Raw genomic sequence first — 14,665 nt, 5'->3', positions numbered from 1 at the left:
ACTTCAAAAACTGTGTTTTGTTTATGAGTTAATAATTTACTAGAAGCCTCAGGTGGTTCTGCTTGTAAAAAATGCATGGGAAATCCCAGTTGCAAAGTCAGCCCTGGCACAGTTATACCTCCACATCATCATTAAATTACCTTAAAGCTGCTCAATACGAGGTAAAGAGCCTGGCCATTGCATCTCTGCTTCATCAGCACTTGTCATCAATATAATCTGCCTCTACTTGCAGGCATCCTAAAGGGCCTGAAACACTCATCTAACTTTTGCACCAAGAGATGGATAGCAAGTCTAAAACTGCTGACAGCCTCTCTGCTTTTGCAGCTTCTGCTCAGAGGATCCACATTGCTTGCAGGAAAAGTAGACCTTGGTATATTTACTGTCAAAGCACATGGAAATTCTTCGAGTGGATGTGCCTTTGCCACATCATGTGAGTAAAAAGGGGGATGCACTGTTGTACCATATACCCATGAAAGGGAGGGCTGAAGTCCAGGTGAGCCATCCTGCTGAGTGAATCCTTGGAGATCTTCAGTGGGGGGAGTAAAAGAGGCCAGTTTGCAGAGCAGCTTGCCAGCCACACTCAGCTGGCAGAAGTGGTGTGCCCCAAGGAGCTAAAGGCACACATGCAACACACAAAAATGGTTTCCCATACAGAAATGCATGTCAGTGATGGGCCAGGGATGGGGAATGTGAATTATGGGCAAATTAAAAGAAATAGGTAAGGATGGGTAAGTACTGGTGAGGAAACAGGTGAAGGTGGTCATTGCATGAGTCAGGCCTATTTTCATGTCAGAGCTGAAGATTTCCTGCTTCCCTTTAACCATTAACTCTCAGAGGTCACATCCTCTGCTCCCCAAAACTGAGCATACTGATACTGAGTTACTTGGGGTTTTTTGTGTGTCTTTTCCTGAGGCACATCAAGTGTGTTCTTTCCAAGCTGGAAATTAATTTAATGATAGAATTATTGGCTTGGGTAAGTTTTACTGAAATGTAATTACAAAGGATATTCTTCAGGGAGTAAATTTTATAGGAAATCTGACTATTAATATCACATGCAATGCATGACTGAAAGTTACTAGAGACTATGTAGAAAAAAAATCTTATTTACATCACTTACATATTCAAATAGTAGAGGCAAAACATAATAAATTAAACCAAATTCATATGCAGCTTCACTGAAACAAAGATTTTGTTATATACAGCTGAATGCTCTAAACATTCTATTTTTCTTCATAATTACATAAAATGTTTCCTGCCCCATATCCACTACATGGGGAGAACAAACTTTGTGTAAATAAACAAAATTTAGTTTGTATCTATAAAAATGCCTTTCATATACAAATGCATTGAAAACTATGAATAGTTTCATACAAATTTTGGGGGGGGTTCAATGAATAGTAAGTGTTAAAATGCAGACCTCATACATGTGTCTGTATATATATGTACATGTAACAGTTCTAAGCCAGAAATGAGTGATGGCTCTCGCCCAGAAAGGGCAGTAGATTGTCTAGAGGAGACTTTCTGTATTTAATAAAAGCTTTTTTTCATGTCAAGCTGATTTAAAAACTGCAGCTGCTGTATTTGTTGGAAATTCATTGTAATCACAACAGAGTTTTTTATATTTGAATAGCTGCAGTGCATTCTAACTCTTTATTTTTGCTCACTTGAGCTTCTATTACTATTACACAGAATACAACAGATTTTTGATAGAATTTGGAACTCATTAAAAGGGACAGATGTCTCAAAGACTCTGCAGGTTGTATGTATGTATATAATTTTAAAAATTCCTCAATAAACTATATTTCTGTGCAGTACTCCCATGATTTTTTAATAGTCTCAGTCAGCAGAGCTTTTATGAGTACATCAGTCTCCTAGATGACGTGTAAACCTAAACCAGATTTTCAAGGATTGTTTTATGTAATATTTTTTGTATCTATTCCTTTCGTAGGTGATTACAAAAGTAAAAAAAAAAAAGGCATGAGAGTTTTTTATTTTCAAAAGTTCTACCTTGTAGCATTTTCTAAATTAAACCGTATTTCCTCTTCTGCACTTTCCCACCTTCCTACCATTTATCCTTTTTACGAGGTGTAATATACTATCAATATCTTCACAAAATTTTCCTGTTACTTCTCAGTCTTGTTCTTTATATCTTTTCCCATTATTTACACCCCCGGTACACACTACTGTACTCGCACTTTTTTCATGGCACAAATATAATGCATTGAGAGGACAAGAAAATGAAGTCTACTACTCTTTGTCAAATCCCTCCTCAGCCCCAGACATCTAATACAAATTTAAGCCTTCACAAAATAAGAAGCTCTTTGAGGACAGAATTACAGTCTGCATAACCTATATTTTGACATATACAAGGTCCTGTGCCCACAGCTGATAGAAATGAGAAGGCTTAATGCTGCACATGAGCTAGTAATGTACCTAGGACTGTCCTGACAGATGCAGCCTTAAATTGCATTTTTAATGTACTCAAATAAGCTATATATAATTAGGATTAACATTGCTATCCCCTGACTGATTCATGATTAGTATGCGTGGGCCCTTAATATTGCTTAGGAGGAGGATCAAGTGACCCTAATTGTATCCAGCTTGCCTATTTAAGTGCTTGATTTTTTTCTGGAAGAGTTGTTTATATAAATAACACAGCGAAGGGAAGCTGGTTGTTCTGGTTAAGTTATTATTGTTCTGGTTTTCTTTTAAACATGGTGTAAATTACAATTTCAGTTATTCATGCATCTTGTAGAAGTGCACTTCAAAACATTTCATGTTAAATTTATTAGAGATTGTGAGCCAATGCATGAAAATGTAGGAAATGAGAAACCTTGTTCATATGCATCAGTATAATTACTCTAGCATGTAGAAGTATTTCTTGGTCTTTCAGCTAAATATTTTCTTTTCCAGTTCACTGTTAAAGCAAACAGAATGTGTATGCTTTTTATCTTATTGTTGATTAAGAAAACCCTCCTAAAACCCTACACCAGACCTCAGAAGCATCATTGTGCAGCGACAAAAGCTTTTTATTGCTAATTGTAAAAGCAGGGCAGTCTCCAGCAGAGAGTTGCTGGGTTGCTGACTGATGCCTTGACAGATAACAGACAATCAGTGCGACACTCCAAGATTCCCGGTGGAAAAACAAAAGACGCTTAATTTACGAACAACAACCAGGCATCCACTTAGGGATACCATTATGCACTGGAAAAGACTCTGTGCCACGCAGACATACAATGAGCTCGCTACAAAGTAGGGAAAGCGTTGGGCTTGCCCCTGAAGGAATGGCCATGACACTCATTAAAAGCCCCAAACCCTTCTTTCCCAGCTGGGGTGGGGCTGTCTAGTGTTTACACAGCGACAACAGGGCAGAGGTAGACTGTGCTCACTTGGATATTTAGACTTATTTTAAGGGATTTTCTATCCCTCAGTTTGTCAAAATGGGACTGTTGGACATTTCAGTCCTGTTCCTCACTGTAGTGGGAGGGTGACAGCAGGTGAAGGTACCATAGGTGAGGCATGAGGCATCAGGGCGCTGCTGCGGACATGGAACAAAGGTCCAATGATTAATGGGATTTCTAGAGCTTCTCAGTAGCTTATTAAAAACAGGCCATGGCTGGATCCTTTTTCCTCGGAATATAAACCTCACACCAAATGCAGTGCAGGAGGAGTATGAAATACAGAATTGTTATGCCAGCAAAGGGCAAGTTTTACTGAAGCAGCAAGGTGGATCTAAGCTTGTTATGTTTGCTTACTCCATTAACAGCCCCTCTTCACCCTTCATCAAATCTCTGTCGCTGTTATTATTTTTAATACATGGACACAGACTGTGATGGCAAGAACGTGCCAGCCACAAGCAAAACCATGAAGACAAAAGTAGATGGAGGCAAGGAGGAAAAGGGGGTGGTCTCTGCCCTACAGCACCAACCACATCACAGGAAAGCTTGGCAGGTGCTAGGGAAATGTATGAGAAAAGTAGAGGAAGCCAAAAATCTGGCAAGCATCACAGGGAGGCTGAGATCTACAGATCTTTTAGAGCAGGAGCTGGCTTATTCATAGTGTATGAGAAATTCTGGGTAGGGCAGAGCTGCAAAGCAGCCCTGAAAATACAGGGTCTCTGTGCACAGCAGTTTGGCTACTGCCATTTGTTTTATTAGGTCTTTTGCTTTTAACTTCAGTCTTTTCAAACTCTGCTGTCTCATTGAGCGCTGAGCTGGGTGTGAAGACTATTGCCTTACAGAATTCTTTGTAGCTGCAGAACATGGGAAGAGGAAGTGAGGGATAAAACCCGTCCAAGCCCTGACTGGCTGCAGGAAAGACTTGCTCCCTCTCCTGCTGACTATGCAATTAAAGCCACACAGAGACTGCCAGTGCCTCATGGAGCGCTATGACAGAGGCTGGGCATATCCAACAGCTTCTAAATAAACCAAAGACAGGTTTGTCCAGACATGGGAAAGAGGTGTGTGTGGAAACAAATGTGTCAGACCCTCAGCATGAAATCACACCAGCTGCGAAATTTCTGGAGAAGAGCAGGGGCTTTGTCAACAGATAGCCCCAAAAACCATCTGAGGAATAATTCTAATGTGACAATAAATTACTGACTGGGCTGAGGTTTGGCTATCTCTGGTACAATGGCAAAGCTGATTGGAAAACTGCTCTTCCCCAGTATTCCCATGCAAGCATGTGCAGCTTACTTACTATTACCTAGATGCTCTGCAGCACACTGGAGAGAAGTGGCAGGTTTGAATCAGTTGGTAGAGTGGAACACAAGCTATGTTGAGACACAAGCTATGTTGAGACACAAGCAGTGACCTTTTGACCATGTTTAGTGGTTTTTAACACTGTGCTGGAATGTACACTGAACAAAGAGAACAGTTTCTAAGAAAACAGGTGCATTTGAACTGGTCAACCAAATACTGCTGAACAAAATAGAAATGCTGCTGAGATTCCTGCCAGACCCCCTGGGTGGGAGCTTTCAGTTAAGACCAGTGGAAGCTATCTCTTGCATAAGATACAGTTAATTCCTGTGGCACCCTATAGCTGAATGACCTGCCATCAAAAGCTGTCCTCCTCCTCTGGCATGCAGGAAGATTGTCCTTTCCCATTCATATGTACACTAGGAACTCATGGAGTTTGCAGGAACTTGCTCTGAAGTTTGTTGTTATTTTTTTTTTTCAAACTCTCGAACAATATCTGAATTACATTCCAGAGCAGAAACAAACACAGCAGTGCAACACTCAAAACTATTCAGCAATTTCCCTCACAAGTTACGAAAGTGCATCTCTTACTAAAGGAAAAAGAATGCCTGTTACCTTTATTCAGCCCACCCAAGGGAGTATCCTGCTGGTAAAATCCCTGTCTGTGGACCCATAAGCTTCTCCCTTTTAAACTTCTTTTCTTCAAGGTTTGCTTTTTTGTTTTTACTCTAAATTACATAAGAGAGCATTAAAAACTGAGTACGTGTGTATGCCAGAGTAAACTTTATTGTAAATTTAGTTACTTACACATTGAGTGTCAGCAAATGAAATGAGATACAGTACTTCATGCTTACAGTCCATTTTTCACATGGATGTTTGTGATAAGAAATCTGAGTTCATTGCATGAAACTGTGTGTTTGGGTAAATCTACAGAGATAAATTACAGATGGTAATTCAGACTACTGCAAACAGTAAGAAAACAGAGCAGTTATGTGAAGGAATTAGAATAGTCATACTTGTGGGGAATCCCTGTAAAATAGGTACTTTTCCTGTTGATAGAGTATATATGGGACTAGTAGGCATCCAGGCTACCAAAGACATACTTTCTCTTTCCATTGAACAGTTTTATATAAGTGGAGAATGAAGCCTTGGTCATGCCTAGGATTTTGTCCAAAAAAAAAAAAAAAAAACCTGAGATTTTTTTTAAAAACTTTTTTCTTCTTTTACCCTGAATTAACGGATGTCTGGTATTTAACAGTCATTCAGAGAGAAAGTCTGTTTTGCCTTTTTTTTTTTTCCTTTTCTTCTTCCCCCTAAGGAAAGAATGTAAGTTTTCATTCCTTTTGTTTTGGAACAGTGTAAAGTCATATGAGAAATATCCATTTTAAAAATCAGCTGAGCTTTTCAAAGCCTCTGAAAACCAATTATGTGCAAATTCCCTTTGATTTGATTTAAGTGACTACATAAGGTGCACAGGAATGGTAATCTGGCCTATTTGATTCTTAAACAGATTATTGAGCAGAACAGTAACTAAATGCCCAAAGAGGAGGGACACAGTGCTACGTTCTAAAGGCTAAAAAGGTAGATGCTGCAACTTTCCAGACATTATTAGGTATTACTGAGTTTTTGCAAGTCTGTTCAAGATATAGCATCTTCTGGAGTAAAAAATACTTCCTCATCTCGGCAAAAGTAGAGGAAGAAAGAAAAGCACAGGTCCAAGGGATTTTTTAATGTAACAATTTTTGATTGATAGATTCCTGTTGTATTTCTTTATTCTTATATTAATCTAGAGTTTGGACATAATTTACAACAACATCACAGCTCTATACTGTGCACGTGCTATGACTTGCCCTTACTTGTGCCATCTGTACATTTATGTGCTGTGCCTACCCTGAAACTCATTGCCAGCATTGCCAGCACTCTCTATGTGGCTTCTTTATAGAAATCCCCCCAAAAACATATTAATTCTCTTTCATTTCTTCTAACAACTCCTTAGATAGCTCAGTGACAGCCATATACCACCAAGAGAAGCTACCCACACCCTCAGAAATCACCTTTGTCTAATCTGATGTTACTTATTCAAAAGTCAGGTATTGCTGAACTGAGTCATTTTGGCTTCTCACAGTCAGTCCTTCCCGAAAACAATTCAGGCCACCTATCTGGGAGACCTTGTGTGGAATGAGGTAATTTCCTTGCTGGCGTCGGTGCTGCTCACTCTGCTGGCAATATGAGGTCCCTAGGAGACTGGTTTAGCCCAGATTCCTAAATTTCAGATGCCTTTGGACAGATGTAACAAATTCCTTCCTAAATCCATTGCTATTTGCCTTTAAGGCATTAGGAGAGACCTTCCCCTAGCTTGCTGGGAAATTTTTAAACCAGCTTTCTTATCTAAGCATTGCTCTTCCCTTAAAACGGAAATACCTTATAGGAAACAGAATAAACAAAAAGTTCATGGACTAAAGCTCTGAAGGATTATAGAAAGATTTAGTCTGACCTCCTGCATATTACAAGTCACAGACTACACATAACACAATAAAGATTTTTTATTTTCTCAATGACAACATGGAAAGTGTTACTTTTAAAGAAAAAATGTCTTTTAATGAAATAATGGAATAATTTTCATTGAAGGCAAACTCCTGGCAACATACAACTTCACTTTATAGAAAAAAAAAAACTTTGTAGTAAAAGTAGTATATTCTTCTAGAGATTTGGTTTGATCTGGCTTGAACTCACAAATGCTTACTGAAATGCTAGAGGCGAGTGTAAAACACAGAGATAATTTTGGCTCTGAACCTCTTTTAAAATCAGGTTTGTTTTGGGGAAGATTTAATGATCTGTTTGCTTTTTTAAACCTAGTTTTCTAACTTCTCAGATGAATATTCAAAGGAAACCACAATGATTATCCACAGCCTTTTATTGATGGAAGGCAAGTTGATAGGAGACCTTGTATCTCAAAGACAGACCTTCAGCTTTGCAGGAACAAGACACTTTTCCTACGGGCATTTGAGTAAGTGAGAGCAATTAAAACTGACGTGGCATTGTGCAGCTACTCAGGCCAAACATACAATGACTGTATTATATACTACAATAGACACTTTATTTGTTGTATTCCTCTTAGCAATATGTGTCTGGTGAAGACAGTAATTATCCTGGCTGCCTTCCTTTTAGTCTTGTGTAAGTCTGTATACTTACACTATACACAGTAAATACTTTATATATATATATAGTATAGCCTTTATAGTCTGCATACGGACTTGGCCTTCTTATACCTGGAAAGCTGATGTGATCTGAATCCATAGGGAAATACAAACAGTGGCTCTTTGTTGAAAACCACATTATCACAATGAATTTTATTATAAAATGTGATTTTAATCAGTGCAATTTAGGCTCAAATTAGTGTTGGAATATGTAAAAAATAGCATTCTGCATCAGAGAATCAGGCAGTTTCAGCCTCAGATTTAGAGAGAGGCCACTCAGGAAGCAAAGTCTGCTGTCACAAAGGAAAGCGCAGGTCATGTCTCTGCTTCTTAGCACATATTGGGATGGACAGACAGACACCAGGAGGCACAGAGCCTGGTTCCACGTGGCACACACTTACCTCTGAGCCTGCAGTGGCCATCTCAGAAAAGTCAGGGAAAGCATCGTGTAAAAGGGAAAGTGGGTGAAATTAGTTCTTGAGTTACAATATGTAATTATGGGTAATGGTATAGAGAACAGTTTGTACAAAATGGGTTTTTTTTTCTCTTCTTTCTCATGGATGTCTTTGGAGCATTCATCTCATACAAACCAAAAAGGGCTTGATATTCCTCCAGTTAGTAAAGGTGAAGATCACACATACCTATGTCAAGGAGCTGAACTGATGTAGTGAGTGAGCACTGAGGGATGCTGTTAAGTGGGGTCATCCTCCCCCGCCTTACACAGCTGCAGATGTGCCACCCAAGATACATGGTGGCTGCATTGCATGAAGTATTCGGTTGCACCTAAAAAAAGGGACAGTGGAAGACCTGTTTGTTCCCTTTTGGGTTTTGATTTCTAGTCCCAGCTGGATCATTCTCTGCAGTGGCTTCCTTGCTTTCTAGGGAGTTAACATCCAGTGTCCCCAGATTACATGTCCCAGAGACAACCATACCAATGAACATGAGCTATAACAGTACACTTCTGCAGGCTGTTTGAGATGAGGTGGCCAAACATTTTCTCATTAAAAGTTCTCTATGGCTCTGAGGTTAAATTTTATAACCTGATGATTCTTCTGAAAAAAAAAAAAAGGAAATCCTTGGAGGAAAGTTCTTGGCTGCAGGCACAGCACACATGGCAGCCAGGGAGGTGACGAAGGGAGGAGGGGTCGGGGTGCAGGGGCAGCCCAGAGGCAGGCAGCTGACACCAAAGGCTGGGCTTGGGAGAGTGCCTTCAGCTGCAGATGATGCAAACGCATTTGGGATACTTGGCTCCTAACCCTGGCATGTTTCCATGGTGCACACACCTCCCTGACAACCACACACTATTACTTAATGTGGGAGGCTGCTGTGATTCTATGCTAACCACAGTGCTGGAAAATTATTAACCCTCCGATAATAACAGAGCTTTAAAGTGCCCCTTTTTATCACCCTCCCTGCCTATCTTGCAGCCTCTGTCAGTCCTCCGTATTTATTTAACACCATATGTGGAGAGCTTTTCCCCTTGATTTGTAGTAACTTAACATCAGACTTTGAAATTGTTTTCCTCTAATCTCAGCTCTCCTGGAATTCTTATTTCTGGTTTTGTAGATTTGGTCTGAAGCCCTCTTCATCTCGGGCACCTAGGGGACAACTTGTGGGTTTTCAGCCTTTTTTGATTTGTGAGCTTCTAAAAATTTGTAATGCAAATTCATAGTGTGGTACAGTGTAGTTAGGCCTGCTGGCATTAGGCTTTCTGTTCATAGTTACCTTTCTTTGACCTTCTAGAAGCAGTCTGTGCACAATAAATACTGGTTATAAAGCTGGAGTTGTAGGCATACCACTATTATATCAATTTCAGTGCCCCAGTGACAACAAAGGAGACCCAGGATGAATCATAATCAAAATCATCGAATCTAAATGTAGTGCGAAGAGCTAGAAAAGCCATTATATAATCATACCCATTTTATTAGAGGTAATTTGTACATGTGAAACATAAACCCACTTTTTTGTTAGAGGGAGTAAAGGGGTCACAAATTTCTAACATTTCAGATGGAAATGTACATTTCAGGTAATTCAGATTTCAGGTATAAATAAGGTAAGCACAGAGGAAGCTTTCCTGAAAATCTCAGTGTACCAAAAAAATCACCAAATTATTTTCAAGAAACTCAGCCCACTCCAAAGACATATTTAATAGAATCATCCCCAAAGACATTAGCTTCAGCAGACACGATTAAAGCAAAAAAGGGGAAGGCTCACAGTGTTAATTTTAATCACCAACATCTCATTCTTGGCACCTCTTCAGTTTTGTGACCTTTTTTCTTTGGAAAATACAGTCAGAGGCAGTGACAAGAAACAAAGTAGTCCTAAAACCCTTTCTGCTTTGATTCCAATTGTGGACATAATCACATCCATCCATTCCATGAACTGCCTCTTCCCGCATATCTATATATACATCTAACGCTAAGAAGATGTACGGCAAATTTCTATTTCAAGCAATAACTTCACAAACCTCAGTTCTTAGGAAGAGTAGAGAGTTCTATGCCAAGGTGAAATTCTCAGCAGCCAGAGGTCACAGTGTGGTTGATAAGCACCTTGTTCCACTAATGCACAGTGGAATAGAAATACTGTGAAGACCACAGATACTGATTTGTTATGCGCAGAAGGATGTTGAGCAACACAGTTAGTGAGCACACAGTATAGAATCAGGAAAATCTTCCCTTTGGGAATAATTTATCTTCATGCAGCCCTTCATGTTGCCATAAATTGCACCTGAGATAAGGAACTTGTTTAACTCAAATGATCTCAGAATAGGAAACTAGACATTAACTTCTACTTTCTTGCCATCGAATAGGTTAAAAAGCGGCTTTCTGCATTACATTTTTAAGACACAACCAATTTTCATGCCAACTGCAACTGTCTCTGCTCTTGCTCTTCTGTGTGTCAAGTAAAATGACCCTTCTAATAAAGAGCATGAAAATGAACTTACGGTTCTCTTCATTGTATTCTTTAGGGAAACTTAAGTAAAAAACAAGGGAAAGTGCATAAAGCCCCATACTACTGGCGTTTTTGGAAATTCTTTACAGCCAGACAGTGGTTAAAGTCTTAATAATTAAACTTTTTGGCTTTCATTAGTGAATGAGCTAATACTCTTAGAAAATGAAAGATTTTATATGTGTTTTGGCATTATAGTGGTAATGACAGTCTTGAAGGAAAGCTTCACTGTTGATACTACAACTTGTCTTACAGGGTGCAAGTGTAATTTCTGGATACCTGGTGAAGCATAGGTCTTGTTGTCTACAGAGTCAGTGTATCCATATCATTTCATCTTGCAGAATGTAGAAGAATTTGGTGGGGTCTAAAATAACACCCTTACACACTGACAGTGCATGAGTTAGAAACTTTAGCTTTTTAAAATCACTTTTGGTACACGAGGAGTGGAGAGAAAATATTGCCTGTAAATGTAGGGATGAAGGTTTGCAGTAATGCGTATTTCCTCAGAGCAACTTGCCAGCCTGACATGTCCATCTTGGGCTGAGGACTAGGCATCCAGAATGATTTGACAGAGCTTTTGAGCAGATCCAGTTGCTCAAGTCTACTGGAACTAAGATTCTTCATTTGGGGCTTCTAAGACTACAATTTGCATTCAACATTGCCTGATTAGCCTTGCCTGATCAGTTTGATCTGTGGCCTTTCTCCTCTTGATTTGTAGCTTTACAGGATCAGCAGACTGCTGATACTCTTTCAGTTTGTGTTTTGAAAACCGGAATAAACATGAAATTCCATCACTGTGCAAAGCCCTAATCATTTCCCTGATTCATCACTGACACAGATGTGACATGGCAACAGCATTCTCCCCAGTGAAGACAGCCATAAACACATTTACTTCCACAGACTGCAGCAGCTACAAGAATGAAAGTGAGGTCTGAAATCTTCCTTATTTTCTGTCATGCCAATAATCCTACTTGCTGACATCCGGAGAACAGTACGAGGAGGACAAATGAATCTGTGGAGTAGCTCTAGTGACTTCCCAGGAATTGTGTCATGAATTTGATGCCCTCCACCCCTAGTTACAAATGCTGAGACAGGACAAACACTAGAATTCTTGGGGAAAAAAATCAGTATTAGCCAACAATAGTCTCCAGGCTTTATTATCATGACAACACACAAATTAATAGAATTGATGGAGGCTGGACTTCTGCTCATTTCAACTGTTATTCTGCTGATGCTCTGCATTGCAATATAAGCAGGCATACTGTGATGTCTTCAAACATAAGTATATATACCAAAAATCAAGCCTTAGCTGAGCATTTTCCTGTTGATCACTCTTCATCTGCAGCTGAGGTATCACAGTAGTTGTCCGTACAGAGTAGCAGCTAATGGTGGAACTCCAGGTTTCCTTAACATCCATGTAAGACACTGGAAAACTGCCTGGATTCTGTATTGGTGTCATTGGATGTTTGCATTCCTCACAGGCAAGTTTCAGACACAGGACTCTTTGTTTTCCAGAATAATGATGTTCTTTTCTTCATATGGTCATTCCAGCTGCTCATGTCAGGGCAGCTTCCCTGGGAGCATGTTCAGTGAGGAGGACTGAGTCTGTGGTCAGGGAGCAACAGGAATTACAGCTCTCTACAGGAGCAAAGGCTCTGCTGTGGTGTGGAGGGCAGAGGGGGACTGTGCTTGAAAGCTGAGCTGCTCTCTTCCACTGAGCACAGCTGGAGTGAATCCTTCAGCCTCAGTGGAACTGAGAAGGGCTCAGAAGGGGCTGCAAAATGAAAGCCACTGCTATTGCTTCAGAAGAGCAGCAGTAGGATGGTCCTTCCCTGGCATGCTGTTGTCTTGTTCCCTGTCAGACAGCAGTCACAGATGCCGTATTTTGCTGCACACTTCTTTGTCTAACTGGGGATTTTGTACTTGGTAGTCTGGAAGGGCTCTGGATTAGACTCCCTCATCTTGTAGCTCATGAGTGATGGGCCTGTGGTGGGCTTTGGGTGCTGGTGTTTGCCTGTATTTCAAGTGCAGCATCCAAATCACAGCACTGCCACATGAGCAGTGGTGAGGATGGGTTACAGCCCTAGGAGGACCTTAAAGATCCTAGCAAAGGCTGGTGGGGCTGGAACCACCAGAGCCCTTTGGTGCCATGCTCAGCCTGCTTCATCCTGCTGGCAACAACTCGCTCCCCAAAGAGCTGCTGCTACCACCTGCCTTTCAGCTGCTCCTGGAGCACCTCTCTCCTTCAGCTCTCACCTTCAGAGCTTCAGACTAGGATGGGGAAGCACAAAAGACTTCAGCATAGCCTTAAAATGTCCACTGGGCTCAAGTTCATCAGCATGAGAATCATCCACAGCTGATTTTGAGACTTACCGCTGCCTTTCATTTGCCCAGTGCCCTTCCTGACCAGAAGTCATTGCAAATGAAGGTCTGAAGGATGGTGTCTCTGACAAAACATCAGTTCTCTGACTCTATCCCATGGTTTGGGTAATGCATGTGGACTTCAAAATCTAAGATTATGTCAAGGCCAAGAAAACTGGTAATTATCCAGTTCCAAAATTGTTTGTGCAATAAAAGGATTAACTAAAGTTTTTAAAATTATAATTATGATCTATTCTGCAAATTGCTCCTAAAGCTTCCTTAATTCCCTTTCTATTATCTTTTTTACTTTCTTTTCTTTCCTTTGTGGTTTAGGAGCAATTTGCTCCTACACTGAAGTGTAAATGTCTGCCTAGGACAGAAGAAAACTGCTGATCTAGCACACAGATTTCAGCAGTAGATGATTTTTGTTTCACTAGAGCTTGGAGTGATGATGACAGATATTAGTTCCTGCAACAGAAACTCTGCATAAAGCTGTTCTGAAGCTGCCATTAGATCTATACATTTGCTAATCGAGTCACAGTAAAAGTGCTAAACTTCTCACTGCCAAAGTTTATCAGGTTTGGTGCTAGACTTCTAATTGTATCACCAACTAACATTTTTTTGCATTCTCTTGGGTCTTTGTAGTACAAGAGGCTGTGAGGTAAAAAGGTTTTGTAGGTTTCTTCTGAAAAGCAAAACAAACAGTGGATATTTCTATTTTGTATGGCCATCATCCCATGGATGGGCATCCTTTATTTTCATGATGAGGCTAAAAGATATTTTTATGGTAGTTTTATGATGTTTAGTACATGCACGTAAAAGAATAGTGCATCAGAGTATTTATTGACATTTGTTGATTTTAAGTATGTTTCAGCTGTTTGCTTAGGTGGCAGGTATTCTGGGGTCCTGCCAGCAGAGCTAGCCCAGTCTCCAATGAACAGAGGCATCAAACTTGTACCCATTGGTTATCAAAATTCTTGGTGTATTTGCCAACAAAACACACTACAGTACACTGAACTATCATGGTTTTGTGTCAGTCCACCTGAACCACTGACCACCCAAGTCTCCTGCCCTGTTTTGCACTGTCCTATTTCTTCCCTCCAGAGCTCTGGTCCCAATGCAGTTTCTGATCCAGCAGATGAAAGCAGTGTTTCCAAAGGGCAGTGCTAGGGAGAACATCCAATGTCCTGCAGCACACAGGGGAAGAACCACCTGTTCTGCCCTTGACAAAAAGTCACAGCTCAGTAGCATCACTGCACATAGCAATGCCTCAACACCTTAGAGCAGGTTCTCTACATTGCTGGGATTCTCCAGCACCACAGGTTTCCCTTGGATCAAGTGTGGGCACATAATCATGTTTCTGTCAAATTAGCCAAAGCACAGGATGATGTTTGGGCCAGCTTTATGCTTTTATGTTGGGTTTGTGCTGGCTCTGGGAGAAGGTATCTGACCTGGCAGAAA

This window comes from Melospiza melodia, chromosome 3 (assembly GCF_035770615.1).
Source record: "Melospiza melodia melodia isolate bMelMel2 chromosome 3, bMelMel2.pri, whole genome shotgun sequence".
Lineage (NCBI taxonomy): Eukaryota > Metazoa > Chordata > Aves > Passeriformes > Passerellidae > Melospiza > Melospiza melodia.
The sequence above is the reverse complement of the archived record's forward strand: the minus strand, read 5'-3'. Positions refer to the sequence as shown.